Raw genomic sequence first — 14,304 nt, 5'->3', positions numbered from 1 at the left:
CGAGCAATGGCCCGGCAAGTCGGACCCGTGGCCTCCAGCCAGCAAGGACACAGAGGGAGGCCATGGGCAAGGGCTCTGGCATGCACAAGGCCCAGGACAGCTCCCGAGGCTAGCGTTCCCCGGAAGCTGGTGGGCAGCACGGGGAGGGGCAACTGGACAGGGTGCCAAACAGCCAGGCCAGGCCCCGGAAACCTCTGTCCTTCCACTGGGAGCCTTTGGGAAAACCAGGACACTCGGCCTGCACGCTTCTTACAGCGCGGCTGCTCCACAGAGGTGGGGATAATCCAGTTTGGGTTGATTCTCTGTCACACATCCTTTGAGGGTGTTTTTAAAGAGGAAGTAGGAAAGAGCAGACAGTCCCGGGTGGGGGTGGGGGGCGCATCCTCTGAGGTTGCTGAACATGGCAGGGCTTGTCCGAGCAGGCCGCCACCTGCTGGCTTTCCTGTCTCTGGAAGGTTCCTCCGGCCCCCGGGTCCCTGGCTCGGTGACTTCAGAACTGATTCTTTCTTAGCTGTTAGCCGGCTTGTGCCAATTTACTCAAGGAATACAAGCATTGGTGGCCAATTTACTCGAGGAATACAAGCATTGGTGGGGGAAGGAGGTACTGTTGCAGAGTGGGGGGGGGGGAGAGAGAGAGAGAGGAGCTTTGCACTGGTTGGGTAGGGCTGGACACCCAAGAGTCAGTAGGAGGGGAACGAGGGGGTGTGGGGAGTGCAGGGAGGCTGTGGCCTGGCCCTGGTGGTGGCAGCCACATCGCTGGGTATCGCTCGGGAACACCTGGGCTGCTGAAGAACTGCCCTGTTAGGTGTCCACCAGCCCAGTGGGTTCTCTGGGTTACATCAAGAGGGCCGGCGTCCTTGGGACAGATCCGAAGTCAGCCTTGGTGAGAGGCTCAGTGCAGCTGCTGCCACGCCTGGTGGCCAGGGCTGTCCTTGGGCGCTCTGAGCTGAGCAGCATCGGTCAGAGGCAGCAGCCCTCAAGTGCAGCGCCGCCGGGTGTTTGCTGGCTGCTGTTCTCGGGGAGGGGCCAAGTCAAGGCCACGGGAGCACGTGATGGGGCAGGGGTGCAGCCCCGCTGGCCGGCCCAGAGCCCTCACCTCAGTCCTTCGCCTTCCTCCACTGCTGACCCCAGAGGGAGTCCCCAGCCCCAGAACCTGAGGATTCAGACACCTCCCCAGCCTAGCCTGGGAGCCTGGGACAGGGACACTCACAGCTGCCTTCGCTCACCGTTGACCTTGGCGGAGCGGGAGTCAGGTGGGGCACGTCTGCCCCCGTGGGGGCCAGAGGCTTCCCCAGCAGTCACACCACTAGGAGCAACTCACGCCAGAAGGAAGCCGCTCTCGGCACCTGGCCAGCCCCTGTGAGGCCCCAGCTGAGCTCCGCAGGGGGGTGGGGGTGTGGGCAGTGGACATCATGCTGGGGTGGGGGAGGGGCAGGAAGGCAGCCCCCACTCCCCCCATCTCGGCTGGCCTGCCTGCCCCTGGAGCCACCCCACTGCAGCTTGCAGCCCCCCCGACCCCGGGGGCCCTCCCTGGGGTTCCGGGGAGCCCAGGAGGTAGGAAGTGGAGAACAGCCTTCCCTTGAGCCTTGCGTTTCTTCTGGGCCTAGCAGGGGGAGGGCAAACAGGGTCAGTTTGTGAACCCCGACAGGCACTCTCCAGCCTGGGCATTGGATTGGCTGCTGACTGGCCACGTGACCTTGAGCCCGTTCTGATGTCTCCTCACCGAGTTCCAGCACAGGTCCCCCTAAGTAATGATTTAACAACGAGGGGCCCAGGAGCCGGGGCTTCAGCAGAGGGGGGTGGACGGGCTGGGGGGTGGGTGCACCGCGGGCTCGCGACCCGTGGAGCAGAGGCAGACAGCCTGCGCCGGCTGCCGGCCTCCCGGACCACTCGCTGCTTTATTTCCCACTGATGGCCTCTTCGGGCCATTTACTCTCTGCTCTGGGCCGGCTATGTGAGAAACGGTTGGCTCCTGGCCACTGACCCAGCGGCTGGGGGGCTTCCACAGCCGCCTGTCGGCAAAGCGGAAGGGTAACACGGATGGAACGCCATTTCCTCCTGGGACCCAGCCTGTGACTCGCGTGCTGTTGGGAGTGGTGTCAGGCTCTGTGGTGAGGGGCTGGCTTCCTTGGGGCACAGATGGCCCAGAACCGGCACATGTTAGAGGAAGACCACCGAGACCTCTTCCCTGGTTAACATTCCATGGTTCTACAACTGGGTCTCACGATGCAGGCGGGAGAGCAGGGCTCCTGGCCGGAACCTTCTAGTCCCAGTTTTTCTGCCCGGCACAGCCATCGGCCGGCCCCTTCCTCCGACGGGTGTCAGCCTCCTCATTTGGAAAGTCAAGGGGGCCACAGCGATCTCCTCGCTGCGCTACATCTGCACCCGGAGAGGGCACCAGACACCCCGGCATTCGGTTGCAAAGTGACAGGCGCCCATGACACGTTAATGTGCTGTCGAGTGTCACCCCCAGCAGGTCTGTTTTCACCGCGATGCTGGCTTTTCAAGTGCCGGGCGATGGGACAGGGAAGGTTTGAATAATGCTTATGAGCCTTTGATATCGCTTTCTTCCCTGGGTTTTTCACATCATGATTAAGGGGAAAGCAAAATAGCTGGCAAAGTTGCTGCTCCCATTGTTATTCAAATAGGAGAGGAATTGTGTTCAGTGAGATTCTCTGTGTAAACTGTCAATCACCGGCCATCCTCCTGGCTCGGTTGGAGGAGCGTTGACGGGGCCCCTTTGCGGGGAGGGCAGGAGGGCCGGGACGCCTGGGCCGTGGGGCTGGGAGACACAGGGCTGGCGTCAGTCAGGAAGCCGCCGGGGTGAAGGAAGAGGGAAAGGTGTGTGTGTGGGGGTACGACCGGCGTGGGTGGGGGTGGGGATGGGGGATGCTGGGTGAGGCTGGGCCTCAGTATCCCATCTGTAACATAAGAGGCTTGGACAGACAGCCTGTGACCTTCACCCTGTTGTCTCCCGGGCTGACCACCAGGGAGGGAGGAGGAGGAGGGGTGAGAGAGGATGGGCGCGGGGGTTTCCTGGCCGGCGACACAGCTGTGGAGACGGGACAGTCAGCACTCAGCCTTGTCAGCAACCCCATCAGAGCTGAGACACACCTCACCGGGGCAGTTAAGAGCAGGGTGACCCAGAGACTCCCATCTCAGAGTGCCCAGATAGGCTCCCTCCTGACTGCAGCCCTGGGAGGCAGGGGGGGCGGCCACCTACCCAGGAGACCTGCTCAGGTAGCTTCAGGTGGCCACTTCATCACAGGTCCCCCAAATCATGTGGCAACACTAGAGCCCTGTGACTCCAGCCCCCCTGCAGAAAAACACCAAGGTGTGTGTGCGCGTGCGTATGTGTGTGCGTGTGCATGTGTGTGTGTGCATGTGTGTGTGTGTATGTGCATGTGTAACATGAGGGGACGGTGAGAAACAGTACTCTCCCCATTTTCTTCTGTTCTCTTTGTTCTTCTTTGAAGGGCATATTGCCAGAGGTTGCAATGGTAGAAAGAAGGAGGGGAGAGCCATGGACAGGGAGTTGGGGGGACACATTTTACAATTTAGCAAGATAAAACTACAGGTCCCTCTTTTTGGTAAAAATCCCAAAGTGCTCCACATTGAAATTTCTTTCATTAGGAAGTAATGTTCTTCTTCTTTTTTAAAGATGTGCTGATTTAATTGAAAGGCAGAGTTAGAGAGTAAGGGACACAGATCTTCCCCACCACAATGCCTGGGGCCGGGCCAGGCCGAAGCCAGGAGCCCAGAACTCCATCTCGGCCTCCCACATGGGTGCAGGGCCATCTTCAGCTGCTTTCCTGGGTGTACAAGCAGGGAGCTGGATTGGAAGCAGAGCAGCCGGGACTGGGAACTGGTGCTCATTTTGGATGCCGATGCCACTGTTGGAGCTTAGCCCGCTGCACCACAACTCCGCCCTAGAAATAAGAAATAATGTTCGTAATGGCCAGCCCGAGGCAGGGCTCTGAATCCCCCAGGTGCAATCGTCCCGCTGGAGTGGCTCCCGCGTGTGCACAGCCCAGGTGGCGTTTCTAGACAGGGGGCACATCTGGGGTGGCAGCAGGCCCTGTCTCGAGAGAGGCCTGCCTTGGAGAAGCCTTGCTCCAGGAACCAGTCCTCACCCAGCCCCAACTCAGGAGGGGCCCGCGGCTGGGGTCAGCTCCCTTCCCCAGGCAGCTGTCAGCCTCTGCTAAAACTCTGCTCTGCCATTGGACATCTGCGCCTTTCGGCCGCCTGCCTTAGCTTCTGCCTGTTCTCATCCGAGACCCTGCCGGCCAAGGCGATCCTATCTTTCATCTGTACAGCACCCAGCCACTCCCAAAGGACCTCTGCAGATCTTATTTGGCTAGTTCCGAGTAAGATCGAATAACCCACTCAGCCTGCAAAATCCACCTCCTGATGATTCTGGGAGGAAGGTTCAACCCGAGCGATCAATTCCCCGAACCAGCAGAGGGTCTGAGAAAAATCCCTTTAAAATGACTGGAGAAAGGCTTTGCAAATATGCCATTTAAGGACAATTGTTTTAAGTAAAATTCAGACACCAAGCCAAATGCTATGGAAATTGAAACTAGGCCGGCGCCGCGGCTCACTAGGCTAATCCTCCACCTAGCGGCGCTGGCACCCTGAGTTCTAGTCCTGGTTGGGGCGCTGGATTCTGTCCCGGTTGCCCCTCTTCCAGGCCAGCTCTCTGCTGTGGCCAGGGAGTGCAGTGGAGGATGGCCCAGGTGCTTGGGCCCTGCACCCCAGGGGAGACCAGGAAAAGCACCTGGCTCCTGGCTTTGGATCAGCGCGGTGCGCTGGCTGCGGCGGCCATTGGAGGGTGAACCAATGGCAAAAGGAAGACCTTTCTCTCTCTCTCACTGTCCACCCTGCCTGTCAAAAAAAAAAAAAAAAAAAAAAAAAAAGAGAGAGAGAGAGAAATTGAAACTAAGACAGAGGCTTATAGGCTGTGGCATAGCAGGTTAAGCCGCTGTGGGCACCAGTTTGAGTCCTGGCTGCTCCACTTCCAATCCAGCTCCCTGCTAATGGCCTAGGAAAGCAGTGGCTTCAGCCTGGTCATTGTGACCACTTGGGAAGTGAATCAGTGGATGGAAGACCTGTCTCCCTTTCTCTGTAAACTCTTTCAGAGAGAGAGAGAGAGAGAGAGAGAGAGAGAGGCCCAGTGTAGCCAGGAAGGTCAAGTTCACATGACAAGTCAAAGCAGAGAGGTGAAGCCAGCCACACACCATCCATCATGAGCCAGCTATGCACCTGCCCACACCTGCTCCTTTCTGGACCTCAGCCCCCCCGTGCAAAGCCCTCTCTGCTCCTGGCTATCTGTTGGGAAATGCCTAGGCCTGACCCACTGGCATCCCTGGGCCTCTCTGTACGTGTTGCCGCCTACGCTCCTGGAACCCACAAATCCTTCACACAGCAAGCCCCGAAGAGTCAGCCGTGTTGACTCCGGGAGGGATCTGGGTTCTCCTGGAGGCTGGCTGTTGACAAGGATGCTCACCGCTGTCTTGCGCTTTTAACTACCGAGAAATAAAGGAATAAAGGATCAAAGCAGAAGCCCTCAAAACTGATAAGATGCAGAGTGCTGGAAGCTGCACGAGGCCTGGTGCCTAGTTTACAGTGAGCTCTGACTCGTTTCCGGAAGCATCACCGGAGAGTCGCCCCCTGTTCTCAGAGCCAGGGGGGCACCAGGCAGAACACAGCTGCCCTGCTCTCCCTCCCTGGGGGCTGGGAGAGGCTCTGGGGGCCATGGGGGGGACCAAGTGCTCCCTGAGCGGGGCGCCCCCTGCTCTTGAGCTCACAGCCCCGCTCTCCCCAGCTGCTGCAGCCCGTTCCTGGTCACCAGGTGCTTCCAAGGCCATTCCTGCCTGAGCCCATGAAGTAATGGAACCAGGGATCTGAAGAACCCGGGAGCAAGTGAACTGCCCCTCCCACACCAGCTCCCTGCTTGCACGCGCACACGGAGCTCTGTTCTCCTGTCCTGGCACCGTGACCACCACGCTGCCACTGCCCAGTGGTGCTTCCTTGGGGTCCCATTTGGGTTAAGGGAGCAGGGACTCAAAACCTCTGGGCAGGGCTTCTAATTAGAAGGTCCGCGATGAAAACAGTAGGTTTTGCGCCCATCACGCCACGCCTGCTACTCACTCCAGAGCCCTGTCCCTTCCTCCCAGCCCAATCAGCCAGGCCTTCCACCACCACTCGCGGTCCCTTCCATCCCAGAGCCCTTGGGACGCGGCGCGGGGAGGCTGCACGACGAGACCGCGAGACAGGATATTTGAAACCCTGCCTCCTTGGTCCCCCCCCCCCCCCCAAGCCCTGGTGTCCGGGGACAGAGGGGTGGGGCGAGGCGCGGGGCGGCCCCACCCCCGGGAGCTCGCGCGCCCACACGCGCGCTCACGCGGCCGTTGGGACCCTCACGGGGCGTCGTGGGTCGAGGCCGCCGCGCGGAGACCGGAAATTAACCGCCCTTCCCAACGGCTCGCTGTGCCTGGCTTCGCGCGTCTTGTCCCTAGCCGGCAGAGCCTGCTGTCCCTCCCTGAGCGCACACAGGGACTTGGTTACCAGAAGGGAGAGAGAGCAGGAGCTGGGGTGCTTTCAGGAGGCGGCAGAGGGAGAGGAGCCGGGTCTGCGGGGTCCGGGCAGCCATTGCAGGGGCTTCTCTTTAACCGGAGGACCTGGGGTGGGGGCTGCTCCCCAGGGGTGCAGGGTCTGGCCACTTGCTACTGAAAGCAAGGCGTTATGCCTCCACCAAGCAGTTCGTACTGTGAGATACTGCGGGGGTGGGGAATCTACCAACTTTATGGCTAAAGGCTGCATTAAACTTTTAATATATTTGAAAGAGACACGGTTCTTCCGTCTGCTGGTTCACTCCCCAAAATGCTGGCAACAGCTTGGTCTGGGCCAGGCGGCCGCTGGGAGCTTACTTGAAGTTTTCCAGGTTGGTGCTGGAGACCCAAGTCCAGGAACCATCACCTGCTGCCCCCGGGGGAGGGGCTTGCTCGTTAGCAGGAAGCTGGATCAGTGCTTCTGGGACCCGAGCTTCCCAAGCAGCGTCTTAACCACTGCATCAAACACCCACCCCTAGCTTGTATTTTTAGGTCTGCTCTGTCATCCGACGCTTGGTTCCCATGAAATGAGCTTGCAGGCGCCCTGAAGAAATGCTGGCATGGAGGGTGTGTGGGAGACAGAGTGTGCTAGGTGCACAGCAGAAATCTGTGGCGGCTCACCACAGTGGGGCCTGTGGGCTGAGAAGTAGGGAAAACGGATGTGGGCTTGGGTCAACTCCGCGGGGGAACACCAGGGGCCGTTACCTAGGACTGCAGGGGGCTTCGTAGGATGACAGGGCAAGGGGGAAGACGGTGGGGGGGACGCTCCAAAAAGAGGCCTGGCCCCAGGGCTTCCACCAGCTTTTTGCTGTCAGTCTCTCGACCAGGCAAGGCTTTTGTTAGCCAGGCGTGGGGGGCTCGGGGCCGGGAGTGGGGCAGCAGGAACGTTTGGGACTTCATAGGCTCCCTAGGAAGATATTCGGAGCAATGTCTGTCATTCACGGTTTAATCCGGAGGGTAATCTTGAGTCTGATCCTGAGTTCTAAAGGTTCTGGGTACCCAGAGGCCTTGGTTTTGCCATCAAAGCTTCCGGAAACGCGCGCTTTTTATGCTCTGGCTAGAACCCCGAGGGAGAGGAAGGGGGAGTGAGACGATGCCGGAGCAGCAATGTACAGCTCTCTCATTCTCTGGCATTCTGGGACGATCAGGGGGATCAGGCCAAGATTCAGATTAGCCTGTAGTTCAAGACTTTACACATACGCCGCGTGTGCATGCGCACGAGGTCGCCAGGGCTGAGGGACCTGGAATGCCTCCTCTCCGGGCCTCCTGCAGCCCCTGGTGTTGGCGCGGCACGGGGTGTGGCAGTGCACGTACTCACCGGCTCGTGAGGAAGGCCCACGCCATAGGCACATGTATAAGATCCATATCAGCAGTGGGGTGGGGAGGGGCTGCGGAGCCAAGGGAAGCCCGGGGATGGCTCCACGGAGATCGCGCTGTCTGAGCTTCAACTCCCCGCTGCGTGCGCTCTCGGATGAGCTGGACGGAGTTTCTAGGAAGGGGCGAGCCAGCGGGAAGTGACTTCCCCCTAAACCACAGGTTTCTGGGTGGGCACTGGGTTGTAATCCCCCACACCCCCCAAAAAGGTACCGTCGTTTACTTCCTAAAAACATGGGTTGTGTTTCATTTTTTTTTTTAAATCTCCCTACATATTCATGCCTTGCCTGATCAGCGCGGGCCAAGTTCCTACAGAAAAGAGACTGGGGAAGCCCTGGGCCTGCCTGGCTGGCCCAAAGAGACCTGAGCAGTAGAGAAACAGGATTGAGGTGGGGCCACTGCATGCGCCGTCTGGAAGCTCCCGGGAGCACGGGGAGTCTGCACTGGAAAGGAGGGATGGCTGTTGCCCCTTCGTTGGGGGACTTGAGCTTCTGAGCTCTGGGGCGTTCTGGAGTGGCCACCGCCCTACAGCCATGGTCCTTCCTGCTCACCTCTGGGTCTTCCTCCACCGCTTGGGGCAGAACCTTTGGTTCCATACACGGCCCAGGGAGCCCAGCCACCAGCGTCCAGCCAGGGGCCAACGCAGCCTGGTTTCCCCGGACTGTGGGGACTCCCACGTGCTGTGCGTGAGGGCTTTAGAAGCTGTGAAGACGGGTCGGGTGGGGTGCGGGCGTCCAGTGTGTGCCTGAACCATCCCTCGGGTTGGAGATGTGAGGACGCAGGAGGCTTTCCCCAGCCCCCACCCCCCCACACACACACACAGCCCAGGCTCCAATCTGACTGGCTTCATGCTTTGCTCACTGCCAGAGGTCCCTAGAATGGAAGCTCTCTCAGGAAAAGAGCAGGATTGGGCCTCCAGCAAAGTGCCGGGATATCAGAATCCTGGACAGCGGTGCCCTGCCGGTCCCGGTGCTGAGACGGGAGCAGGCACTCTGAACTCACAGGGCGCTCCATAGGTGGCCCGCAACGACTCTCAAAGGCCAGGCCAGGGCCAAGGGAGACTGGGTCACATCTGAAGTCATAGCCACAGTTTCCTCCGCCCCCTCCCCCAGGCACCTCCCCACTCTGTCTAGAAAGAGGACGCTAAGGGGAGGCATAGTAAGTAAGTGATGTCTTCTTCCAGGTGCACGCACGTAAATTGGGGCTTGGGGGTCACCTACTGACGCGTAGGAGCCCTTGCTTGTGTGACTTCTGAATCGGAGCCACCTGCTCCTGCACAGACCCTGTGTGGCCTCGCCCGTGAATGCGTTACCCCAGCGTTCCTCCTCCCTTTGGTACCACTTCTCTAATGCGGATCGGTATCCGTCCGGAGATGAGCCTTTGCCACAGACACAGCCCACGTCGTCCACAGCTCATCCTGGGATGGTGGCACCCCTGGGGGTCCAAACCAAGGCAGACTTGCTCTCAACTGCCCCGTCCCCCTCGCCTGAAGATGAGCCCTGGGGAGGAGCACGTGCCCAGAAGCTGCCTAGTGCACTGGAGGCCGTGGCCCCGCGCAGGGGTGGGGGGAGATGAGGGCTGAGGCAGAGAGGCAGCCACGCCCCGTACTGTCTCTTCCCCCACGTCTGTCCTTTGCACCGTCTCCACGCCTTGCCGGGTCCGCTGAGTTCAGAGAGCAACTGTGGGGAGATGAAGCTGGCCCGTGGCAGATGGGGGAATCCAGAACAGCCGAGGCTCCTCCCCTGCCCGGGGCAGTGCCGGTGTCCAGGGTGGCAGGGGCCCCGGGGCTGCCAGGAGCAGGGAAGAGGACCTTCCTCGGCAGAGCTCGCCTTTCCCTTCTTCACCCTGATTGCACAGAAAAGCAGGAGGGTGCAAGCCTGGCCTATGCGTTCTTGTGGGGAGCGAGGCCTTTTGCCCATTTAGATCTCCCGCTACCTTAACCCCCAACCCCTCAGTGGTCCAACTGCCTTGGTTCTTGGCAGGCCTGCTCTGGGGTGTAGTGACAGGTGTTCCCCATGTTCTCCTGAGAGCCACGGGGGGCAGGCAGGGGCAGGTGGCTCGTTCAGCATGTCGGGGTGACGTCTCAGTCCAGGAATATCTGCAGGGCCCGGCCTGGGCGAGCCTGGCCCACCCAGGGACCGTTCGCGCAGCCCAAGGACGAGTTGGAGAGGGGAGGACAGATAGCAGGTCTTTCTCTAGATCAAATTGAGCTTTGTTGGGATGGCTTGGACTATCAGTGGAAGGAGATGCCTTGGCGGGGGTTGGCAGGGACTGAAGAGCCGGCAGCAAGTGGGTGACCTGGCGATCCCTGCACCTTGGCCTGGGGGCAGCCTAGGCTTTCGGTGGGAGGGAGACCTCCAGCTGGGTTTGTGGCAAATACGTGGACCTGTTAAAGAGCTGGCCTGAGGATCCCTGCTCAACGCTCTTCACGCTCCAGCATCTGCTCCCAGTAAATAATTCACGGAGTAGATATTAATTGGGAGGCTTGGGAGGAGGGGGTGGTGGCTTGAACGGTGCACGGAAATGCGTCTTGGCCAAGAAATGCACACAAAACCCCTGCCCGGGAGCTGGGAAAGTGCTGATGGCGCCGCTGCCTTCCTGCGGCCTGTGACGGGCTGCCCCGCTCACCCCACCTCTGTCCCCAGCAGGCAGGAGCGTGTCAGCTGCTACGTCCCTGCAACAGCCCGGGGGACAGTGACTGGAACTGCAAGTGGAGGACAGCAGTCCCCTCTGAGCCCACCCGACACACACCCTCCCCTGCTGTGGACAGCTGTGGGCTGGGGGGAGGGTGGCTGGGAGGGGGCTGTGGGCAGACAGCTGTTGGCTGGGGCAGGTGGGGGCTGCAGGCAGACAGCTGTTGGCTGGGGCGGGTGGAGGATGTGGTCAGACAGCTGTTGGCTGGGGCAGGCAGGGTTGTGGGCAGACAGCTGTTGGCTGGGGCGGGTGGGGGCTGCAGGCAGACAGCTGTTGGCTGGGGCGGGTGGGGGATGTGGTCAGACAGCTGTTGGCTGGGGCAGGCAGGGGCTGTGGGCAGACAGCTGTTGGCTGGGGCAGGCAGGGGTTGTGGGCAGACAGCTGTTGGCTGGGGCGGGTGGGGGCTGCAGGCAGACAGCTGTTGGCTGGGGTGGGTGGAGGCTGCCACCTGGACTCCTCCCCAGCCCCAGGCCCTCCCCAGGGACACACACACACACACACACACACACACACAAGTCTGTTGGAAGCCAGAAGTGGGTTGTCAGGGAGGGGAGCGCGCGCCTGCGCCGGGAGTGAGCCCCGTCTGCACCTGCGAGCAGCCGCCCTCTCCCCCAGACTTGGGGCAGCTGGCCTCCTTTTCTCAGCAGTTTCCTTTGGAGTTACAACTTCTTTAGCAGATCGTCATTGCTTTCAACTTTGGAAGGATCTGGGTTTGTGGGGCCTCTGGCAAGGGCCCTGGATTCACATTCCTGGGCGGAGTGGCTCTGTGTGCGAGCAGCAGGAGGGGAGCCGTCGCCAGCAGGCCCCGTCGGGCAGAGGGGAGCCAGCTCACAGGACCTCTGTGGGTGTACAGTTGGCAGTTCCAGACAGCACGGGAGAAGGACTGCCAGCCCTCTGCTGTCTGCTCTATGGAATATCGGGAGCATTTCTTAAAGAGAAGCCCCTGGGTCGGCGCCGCGGCTCAATAGGCTAATCCTCCGCCTTGCGGCGCCGGCACACCGGGTTCTAGTCCCGGTTGGGGCGCCGGATTCTGTCCCGGTTGCCCCTCTTCCAGGCCAGTTCTCTGCTGTGGCCCGGGAGTGCAGTGGAGGATGGCCCAGGTCCTTGGGTCCTGCGCCCACATGGGAGACCAGGAGGAGGCACCTGGCTCCTGGCTTCCGATCAGCATGGTGCACTGGCTACAGCGGCCACTGGGGGGTGAACCAACGGCAAAGGAAGACCTTTCTCTCTGTCTCTCTCACTGTCCACTCTGCCTGTCAAAAAAAAAAAAAAAAAAGAGAGAGAAGCCCCTGGCCTGGCCTCCACCCCTCCATGGGTGCTGCCCTCCAGGGGCTAGGCCTTCCTTCATGCAGGAGAGGGTCTCGGAGGTCCTGCTGGTGAACTGGGGTCCCTGAGCACCACCTCTCTCTGCACTTTGACCCACATGGACACAAAGCCAGAAGCCAGCCTGGGCTGGGGAGCCGCCTCCCGGCTGGTGGCCAGAGCCTCCATGGGAGCCGTGTGTCTTCCCAAGGTGCGAAAAGTCCAGAAATGATAAACACACATTGTTTTATCCATGAATTAACAGAGCGTTTAATTCCTAAAAGCTTTGATCTCCTCAAGGGCCTGGCTCCCTTCTTTATTTTGGAATCACTTGGTGCTGTTACTGCAATAATCCTTTTTCCTCTGTTCAGAGGTCTTTGAAATGGGATGGGAAACCACATGGGGGGTCTCTTGGGTTGAAAAGCAAAAGAACCACTGCCCCCCCCCATTCAGAACCAAAATCCTGGAAGAGGGCTGGAGTCCCAAGCAGACACTTCTCCGCCGAGGAGTGCACCTCCACTCCAAGGTTAAGCTCAGGGACCGGGCTCTTGTTGAGAGCTTGGCCTTTGCAGGCAGGGCTTAGCGGCCAGCTGCTATGGCATGGCAGGGGGCTGGGGGAAGGGGGTTGTTGGCTGCATCGTTGGAGGACTCTGAAGCCCCTGCCCCCATGGGTCTCAGGCAGGGGGAGGGCATGGCTAGGAAAATCAGCTGGGCCCTGGCATTTCCTATGTTAGTTTTTCTTGGGTTAGGCCCTGGGGCACCCAACCCTGGGGTGCTGGAGGCTGTGGCAAGAAGGCCCCCTTGATGTGTTTTGAACTTCAGTGGCAGGGGGGACATTAACTCTCAGATGTGGAGCATGGGGCATCCATCTGGGGATGGCAGAGCTCAGTACTGCCTCTCTGGGCAGCGTGGGTGGTGGGTGGATCTTGACTGGAAGGCCAAGAGATGGCTGGGGCTCGGGACCCTGTATGGCCTCCTCTCCCCATGTTCTGTCCAGTTAAGTCAGTTGTCAACAGAAATAACACAAACACCACTTAACACAAAGATGAACAAACACGGGGCCCATACAGAATTTCCGCTGACAGATTCAGATGGTCATATTACAGAAGGTCTCGACTGCTCTGAGGGCGAACCTCCCGGAGTTTGAAGGAAACCAAAGACCTTACGGATGGGACGAGAACTCTGCAGCAGTCCCTCTTCTCTTCGTCCCTAGATACAGATTGGACCTCCCCAGGTCCCAGACGAGGAATAGGGACGTCTCCCGTTTCCTCTGGGGTGTGCCCTGCAAGCGCGTCCGCTCGGGCAGTGACCCTCCACAGATTCAGAATACAGATGCAACAGGGCCAGTGCTACAGATTCAGACTTAGACACAGTTAAACAACGAACAAATAGACTAACGAACTCACCCAGTCAACTGGAGCAAACCTTCGGGGTTGAGGTCGCTGGGGGGCTTCTTGGGGATCACAATCCTGGACGAGCCCCCAAATATGTTGTGCCCAGATCGTTAGATGCCCGCAGAGACCCCCAGAGAGCCTATCACACTGTACTGCAAAAGCAAGGTTTATTCAGGAGTACAAGCCGCGACAGGGACCCCATCCAACCAACCTGACCCCATCCAACCAACCTGCGCAGTGGAGGAAGGAGTGAGGCCCCGGTCTTTGGGAGAGTTTTTAAAGGGAAAAAAGGGCTACATCAGCAGGAAAAGAGTTACATACAGCACGGAAGCTCTGGGTACAGGGAGTTACAGCGGGGGCTTACAGCAGGGGAGCTTTGGGCGCAGGGAGTTACTTTGTTCAGCAGTCTCTACTGTGCTATCTTGGTCTACTGAGCTAGCTGTCCCTGGTAAGCTTTGACATTTCCAGAATGCCTGAATGCCTGCTTTTACAAGGACCCGGGTCTGCTATGGGAAACGGAGGCTGCTTTTTTTATTGTTTTAAAATGGAGTCACTTTGGCTCTTCATTGCCACGCAGGACGGTGCCCATGGGAGAGGCTCGAGGCACCCAGTGCCGACCAGCGTTTGGAGAGTCTTAAGTTAGAAGGCTGACGGGGCAGTGGCCAGTGGCCAGGTTAATTAAATGGTCTTGTGTTCTCCGCCAGAATCAGCATCCCTTAGCCTCTATTGAGATGTGCCCAGACTTCTAGAACAAAAGCCACCAGTGGACAAAAACACAGAAACCCTCCCCACGCATCCCGTGAGAAAATGTTGCCCTCCTGCCATGAGGGTGGGGCTTGGCAGGACAGAAGAACAGACCGGTCAAAACCCAAAACGCCGCCAGTCCACCTGCCCCTGCCACGGTCCAGACGCTAGCTCCGTTCCTCGGA

The 14,304-nt window shown here is 59.5% G+C and overlaps 1 long non-coding RNA gene across 1 annotated transcript; it reads right to left on the bottom strand.

Annotated features, from left to right (window-relative positions):
• Positions 1 to 3,444: 3,444 nt before the first annotated feature.
• On the bottom strand, positions 3,445 to 6,269 carry LOC149126686 (uncharacterized). The gene is made up of 2 exons (XR_016233457.1): positions 6,151 to 6,269; positions 3,445 to 3,929 (listed from the first exon to the last, which is right to left on the bottom strand). It is a non-coding gene; the product is annotated as an uncharacterized LOC149126686 (long non-coding RNA).
• Between the last annotated feature and the right edge of the window lie 8,035 nt (positions 6,270 to 14,304).

The sequence above is a fragment of the Oryctolagus cuniculus genome, chromosome 5, assembly GCF_051225735.1.
Source record: "Oryctolagus cuniculus isolate XC-2025 breed Fujian yellow rabbit chromosome 5, ASM5122573v1, whole genome shotgun sequence".
Classification (NCBI taxonomy): domain Eukaryota; kingdom Metazoa; phylum Chordata; class Mammalia; order Lagomorpha; family Leporidae; genus Oryctolagus; species Oryctolagus cuniculus.
Note: the sequence above shows the minus strand (reverse complement) of the source record. Positions and strands in the feature narration are given on the sequence as shown.